Raw genomic sequence first — 7,683 nt, 5'->3', positions numbered from 1 at the left:
CTAAGCCTGTTTGCTGCTTGGGAGAAAGGATGATGGCTATCACTACTCTTCAAAATAGGCTGGATGATCAATGGGATTAATGGTTGGGATTTGCAGCTAAGAGTCTGTGCAAAACCCAGTTAATGCAAGTCAAGCCACAGACTAGGAAAAAATCTTTGAAAATCACACATCTGATAACAGGAGTGGATCCTGCATATATGAAGAATTCTTAAGCCTCACTGACAAGGAAACCACTCAACTTAAAAAGGAGCAAAGGATTTGGGTGGACATTTCGCCGTAAAGAATATACAGGATGGCATAGAGATCGGAAGATGCTCAACATCCTTGGCCATCAGGTAAATGGTGGAAAGATACCACTTCACACCCTCTAGAGGACTAAAATTAAGGAGACCGACCACACTAAGTGTTAGCCAGAACACGGAGTAGCTGGAACTCTCATACATGGCAGGTGGGAATATAAAATGGTGCAGCCACTTTGGAAGACAGTTTGGCAGTTTCTTAAAAAGTAAAGTTAAGAGAGTTTGGCAGTTTGTTTAAAAATTACTGTATAACCTAGACATTCCACTCTTAGGTATTTGTCCAAGACAAATTAAAATATGTGTCCACACAAAGACATGCACATGAATGTTCATAGCAGCTTTTAAATAATAACCTCAAACTGGAAACAACAAACAAATTTCCATCAAAAGGTGATTGGGGCCTTCCCTGGTGGTGCAGTGGTTAAGACTCCATGCTTCTGATGCAGGGGGCTTGGGTGTGCTCCCTGATAGGGGAGCTAAGATCTCACATGCCACGCAGTGTGGCCAAAAGAAAAAGAAACAAACTGAATGAATAGTGCTCAGTAATAAAAAGGGACAATCAATACCATGAACGAGCCTCAAATGCATCATGATGGGGGAAGAAAGCTGTATGAGAAAGTATGCATATGGGATGATTCCCTTCATAAAAAATCATAGAAAAGGCAGATTCATCTATAGTAACATCTAGTCATGGTGTTTGGGGAGAGAGAGATGGGGGTGCGGTGGGAGGGATGGCAATGAAGTAGAAGAAAACTCCAGGTGATAGAGGCCTTAACCTTCCTGATTATGGTGACGGTTTCACAAGGCTATATACCAGTCATGTGTATGTGCGTGCTAAGTTGCTTCAGTCGTGTCTGACTCTTTGTGACCCCATGGACTGTAGCCTGCCAGGTTCCTCTGCGCATGGGATTCTCCAGGCAAGAATACTGGAGTGGGTGACCATGCCCTTCTCCAGGGGATCTTCCTAACCCAGGGAATGAATCCCCGGGTCTCTTGAGTATCCTGCATTGGCAATCGGATTCTTTACCACTGAGCCACCTGGGAAGCCCTACTGTGCAGTTAGCTATATATCAATCGCATTTCAATAAAGCTGTAAAACAAACTGAAATAAAAAAAACTTGATAAAAAATGATCAAAAGATTTGAATAGACAGTTCACCAAAGAGAATAGATGTATGACAGTGTCCATATAAAAGAGAACATTAGAATACAGACATGCACAGAGAAAAGATCATGTGAGGCCACAAGGAGAAGATGGCCATCTACCAGGAATGGAGAGAGGCCTCAGCAGAAACCAAGTGTGCTGCTGACACCTTGATGTCTCGCAGAAAACAAATTTATGTTCAGTCACTATATCTATAGGACTGATGCTGACGCTCCAGTACTTCGGCCACCTGATGCGAAGAGCCAACTCAGTGGAAAAAGACCCTGATGCTGGGAAAGATTGAAGGCGGGAGGGAGGAGAAGGGGACAACAGAGGGTGAGATGGTTGGATGGCATCACGGACTCGATGGACATGAGTTTGAGCAAGTTCTGGGAGTTGGTGATGGACAGGGAAGCCTGGCGTGCTGCAGCCCCTGGGGTCGCAAAGAATCAGATATGACTGAGCGACTGAACTGTGTTCGGTGTTCAGACTGTGAATAGCGTTCTGTTAAGTCAGCCCTAGCAAACGAATAACAACACTGTTTAGAGTGAGTAAAATAAAAATAACTCAAAATGTCAGGTGCTGGTAAGGATTTGGCACCGCTGGAATGCTCATGTGCTGCTAGTGGAAGAGTTAGAAGACAGTAGTTTGGGATAAAATTTAACATCACTGACCATATAACACAGCAATCCCATTTCCAAGTAAAGCAAAAACTCAAGTTCACGCAAGAAATATTTATAGAGGCTGGTTTGGGTAATCACCCAAACCTGGCAATATCCCAAATGCCCTTCAGCTGGTGAGTGGCTGAGCATCATACAGTGACTCCATCCCACAATAGAAAACTACTCAGCCAAGAAAAGGAACGGGCTTGTGACACGTGCAGCAATGTGGATGAATCACATATGCATTCGTTCACCAGAAGAAGTCAGACTCGGGCTACATCCTGTGTCACTGAGCTGTGTCCAATTCTATGCGACTCCATATACTGTAGCCTGTCAGGCTCTTCTGTGCTTGGGATTTCCCAGGCAAGAAGACTGGAGTGGGTTGCCATTTCCTTCTCCAGGGGATCTTCCTGACCCAGGGATTGAACCTGCGACCCTTGTGTCTCCTGAATCGGCAGGCAGATTCTTTACCACTGAGTCACCTGGGAAGCCCCATAGGATGCTATAGGAAAGGCAAAAGCATAGAGACAGAAAACAGATCGGTGAGTTCCAGGGTCTAGGAGTGGGACGAGAGATTGTCTTCAAAGGGACCAAGGGCATTTCAGGGGGAGGGTGGCAGAACTGTTCTGACTCTTGATCATGGTCAAAACTCACAGGACCTATGCTGGGAATTCTACTTAACCCAAAAGAAAAGGAAAACTAGAATAGGCTCTGAAGCTTCTCAGACCTGTTCTTATCCTGTCTTTTCACCTTCAAGAATGCGTGGCTTTGGGCATGTGAACCCCCTTCTCAGACCCTCAGTTTCTTCCTAGGACTACCAGCAGGAGCCACCAGAGTTGGATCACAAAGCCAGCTCTGTGGAGTCCCCACAGAGAGTCTGCTGTGGCTCATCTAGCGCCTGCCGGGGGCTGGTAGTAAGCCAGCTCCCTGCAGTCCAGCACCAATGTTCTGGGATCTCATTTTATGAGAGAACAGATTGTACCAAAATAGCCTCTAGGCCTATTTTGGGAGGGGGATGGGCAAGCCACCGGCTGGCTGGGGGACGATTGGCTGGGGGACGATTGGCTGGGCAAGCTGACTCTGCCATCTGGGGTACTGCGGGAACTCCGAAGGCTGGCTCTCAAGTTCAGAGTAATTTTAGCAGCAGGAGTCAGGCTCCATAGTTTCTTTGGTCTTGAGAGAAAAGTTATTTTATTGCTATTACTATTATTCTGCATGTGCTCAGTTGCTCAGTCATGTCCAGCTCTTTGCAACCCTTTGGACTGTAGCCCGCCAGGCTCCTCTGTCCTTGGGGATTCTCCAGGCAAGAACACTGGAGTGGGTTGCCATTTCCTGCTCCAGGGGATCTTCCCAACCCAAGGATCAAACCCACAGCTCCTGTGACTCGGGCATTGGCAGGCAGGTTCTTTACCACTAGCACCACCTGGGAAGCCTCCATCATTATTATCATTATTATCAAATCCACAACATGGCATTATCATTATTGCAAAACACACAACATGAAATTTGCTATCTTAACCGTTTGTTTTTTTTTTGCTGCGCTGGGCAGCTTTGGGGATCTTACACCCTCAGTATGAAAGCCCAGGTCACAAGGGAATTCCCACCATCTTAATAATTTTTAAGTACACAGTTCAGTGGCATTAAGTACACTCACGTTGTCGTGCAACCATCGCCATTGTCTGTCTCCAGAACTTGCTCACCTTCTCACGCTGAAACTCTATCCTCGTTAAGCACGAATATCGCATTTCCCACCCCCAGCCCTGGCACCCACCGTTCTACTTTCTATCTCTAAAACACTGGCTGTTCTAGGGGCCTCACAGAAGTGGGATCATACAGTACGTGTCCTTTGCTGACTGGCTTATTTTACTTAGCATGATGTCTTTGAGGTTCATCCATGTTGTAGCGTGGGTCAGAATTTCCTGCCTTTTTCAGGGCAAATATTATTCCTTTGTATGGACATACCCGGTGGCTCAGTAGTAAAGGATCCACCTGCAATACAGGAGACGTAGGAGACGTGGGTTCAGTCCCTGGGTTGGGAAGATCCCCTGGAGCAGGAAATGGTGACCCACTCCAGCATTCTTGCCTGGAGAATCCCCAAGGACAGAGGAGCCTGGCTGGCTAGAGTCCATGGGGTCACATAGAATCAGACACGACTGAACACGCTCATGGACATACCACATTTTACTTATCCACTCATCCGTCGATGAAAACTATGGGTGGCTTTTACCTTTTTCTTTTGTGAAAAAGTACTGCTGAAACATTGGTGGACAAATACCTCTTAGGTTTTTGTTGTTTAGTCACTAAGTAGTATCCAACTCTTTGCAACCCCATAAACTGCAGCACGCCAGGCTTCCCTGTCCATCACCAACTCCCAGTGCTTACTCAAAGTCATGTCCAAAGAATTGGTGACACCATCCAACCATCTCATCCTCTGTCGCCCCCTTCTCCTGCCTTCTGTCTTTCCCAGCATCAGGGTTTTTTCCCAATGAGTTGGCTCCTTGGATCAGGTGGCCAAAGTATTGTAGCTTCAGCTTCAGCATCAGTCCTTCCAAAGAATATTCAGGGTTGATTTCCTTTAGGATTGACTGGCTTGATCTCCTTGCAGTCCAAGGGATCTGAAGAGTGCTCTCCAGCACCACAGTTTGAAAGCATCAATTCCTCAGCGCTCAGCCTTCTTTATGGTCCAACTCTCACATCGGTACATGACCACTGGAAAAATCATAGCTTTGAGTAATATGGACCCTTGTCAGCAAAGTGATGTTTCTTTGAGACCCTGCTTTGCATTAAGAGGGAGATTGTTGTAGTGAAGATGATGGGGTGGATGCAAAACCACTGGGTACCAGAGTCCAGTTCTACAAAGAAAGAGAACAGTGACCACATTACAAGGCCTTTATTTCTTGGAACCACATCTTTTGGCTAGAAATGTACATGCCTTTTGCTGGGGGGGGTGGGGGCGGTCATTGCAGGTGTATGAACTTCCTGTGGCTACTCTAACAAATTACCACAAACTTGGTCACTTGGAACAACAAGAAATTAGTCTCTCACAGTTCTGGAAGCCAGAAATCTGAAGTCTGGGCATGCTCTTTCTGAGGGCTCTAGGGGAAGATGCTCTTTGCCTCTCCCAGCTTCTGTGGCTCCTTGACTTGCCGCCGCCATCACTCATATCTCAGTCTCCATCTTTACCTGGTCTTTTCTCTCTCTTTCCCTTTCTTTTTTAAGGACACTGCCCGATACAACAGTATTGTCAAAGATCATTGATCATAGATCAGCATGAAGAGTATAATAACAATCAAGAAGCCGGAAATAGTACAAGAATTACCAAAACGTGACAGAGACATGAAGTGAGCAAATGCTGTTGTTAAAATGGTGCCGCCCAACTTGCTCAAAACAAGGTCGCCACAGGTCTTCAATTTGTAAAAACAACACTTGGCCACACAGAGTATATTGTACTTTTTGGTATATTCAAGTATATTGTACTTTTTCAGGGAGAAACCTGAAAAATCTTGTCTGTCAAACCATGAAGTGATACCTCTACCCACTCTTCACCTAAGAAAGGGAAAGAGGAATCAAAAGAATATTTATCAGGCAAACTACATTAGATGTTTGTACCTCCAACAGATGTTAGGTGGGATGAACAGGGGTTCATTCTTGGAGAAACTGATTAAAAATGTGACCTGAAGCCAATGAATTTATCTCTTTTTTTAAAAAAAATTGTTATTATTTTTATTTAATGCTTAAAGTTTTAAATAATTTTTGGCTGCACTGGGTCTGCACTGCTTTGGGTAGGCTTACTCTAGTTACTTGCCACAAAGTTGGGGCCACTCTCTAGCTGCAGTGTGCGGGCTTCTCACTGCAGCTTCTCTTGTTGCAGAGCACAGGCTCTAGAACATGAGGGCTTCAGTAGCTTCAGCAGTCAGCCTCAGTAGTTGTGGCTCATGGGCTTAGTTGGTCCACTGCATGTGGGATTTTTCCAGACCAGGGATGAAAGCTGTGTCCCCTGCATTGGCAGGTGGATTCTTACCCACTGCACCACCAGAAGTGTGCCTCTTGAAATTCAAGCATCTTGCCTCCACAATGGGCTATATTCAGAATTAACTAAGGGTGATGAGGCTGTGGTCTCATCCTAAGGCTTGACTGGGGAAGAATCTGCTTTCCAAGTCCACATGGTTGTTGGCTGAGTTTTGTTTCTTGTGGTCTGTTGGACTGAGGACCTCAGTTTTTTACTGGCTGTTGGCAGGAAGTTACCCTCAGTTTCTCAGCCATGACAGCCTCTTCAGTCCAGCAAAATTCATCAAAGCCAGCACCTTTCCTGTTAGCAAAATGGAAGTTGCAGTTTTTTTTTAATTGAGGTGAAATTCACATAACATAGTGGTTGGTTAGTTTTAACTAACCACTTTAAAGTAAGCAGTTCAGTGGCACTTAGTACAATCACAATACTTTATACCCATAATTTCTATTTAGTTGCAAGACATTTTCATCCCCCTAAAAGGAAACCTCATGCCCATTAGCAGTCATTTCCCATACCTAATTCTGCAGCCCCAGGCAACCACCAATCTGCTTTCTGTCTCCATGGATTTGCCTGTTTTATAAACGGAATCACACAATATGTGCCCTTTTGTGTCTGGTCTCTTTCACTTGCTGCTGCTAAGTTGCTTCAGTCGTGTCTGACTCTGTGCGACCCCATAGACGGCAGCCCACCAGGCTCCCCCATCCCTGGGATTCTCCAGGCAAGAACACTGGAGTGGGTTGCCATTTCCTGCTCCAATGCATGAAAGTGAAAAGTGAAAGTGAAGTCGCTCAGTTGTGTCCGACTCCTAGCGACACCATGGACTGTAGCCTACCAGGCTTCTCCGTCCATGGGATTTTCCAGGCAGGAGTACTGGTGTGGGGTGCCATTGCCTTTTCCCGGTCTCTTTCAGTTAGGATAACGTTCTTACAATGTTTTTAGCTTCATCCACGTTGTAATGTAGATTGGAACTTTGTTGCTGTTTATGGCTGAGTAGTATGACACATGTTGTTTATCTGTGCATCCATGGATGAACACTTGGGTTGTTTCCTCCTTTTGCCTACTGTAGATAGTCCTGCTATAAAGATAGGTTTGAATACCTGTTTTCAGAATTTGGGTTATGTACCTTTGAGTGGAATTTCTGGGTCATAGATTTTTAGAGCTTAATCTTGGAAGTGCCATTTCATCACTTCTCATCCCTATTTTAAGTGTACCACTTAATCAGTTTTGAAAAATGGATACACTCACATAATTACTGCCATAATTAAGATATCGAACTCCTACAAAGTTTTCTTCAGTATTCTTTTGGATATATGCCAAGAAGTGGACGTTCTGATGCCTGTGTGTGCTCATGTCCAGCTTTTTGCAACCCTATGGACTGTAACACACCAGGCTCCTCTGTCCCTTGAATTTTTCAGGCAAGAATACTGGAATTGGTTGCCATTTCCTACTCCTGGGGATTTTCCCAACCCAGGGATCGAATCCGTGCCTCTTGTGTCTCCTGAATTGGCAAGCGGACTCTTTAACACTGGAACACCAGAAAAGCACTCATAAGGAAGTTTCAGATCGTATG

The sequence above is a fragment of the Bubalus kerabau genome, chromosome 1 (assembly GCF_029407905.1).
Source record: "Bubalus kerabau isolate K-KA32 ecotype Philippines breed swamp buffalo chromosome 1, PCC_UOA_SB_1v2, whole genome shotgun sequence".
In the NCBI taxonomy this organism is placed as follows: Eukaryota; Metazoa; Chordata; class Mammalia; order Artiodactyla; family Bovidae; genus Bubalus; species Bubalus kerabau.
This window is presented reverse-complemented; position numbering follows the sequence as displayed.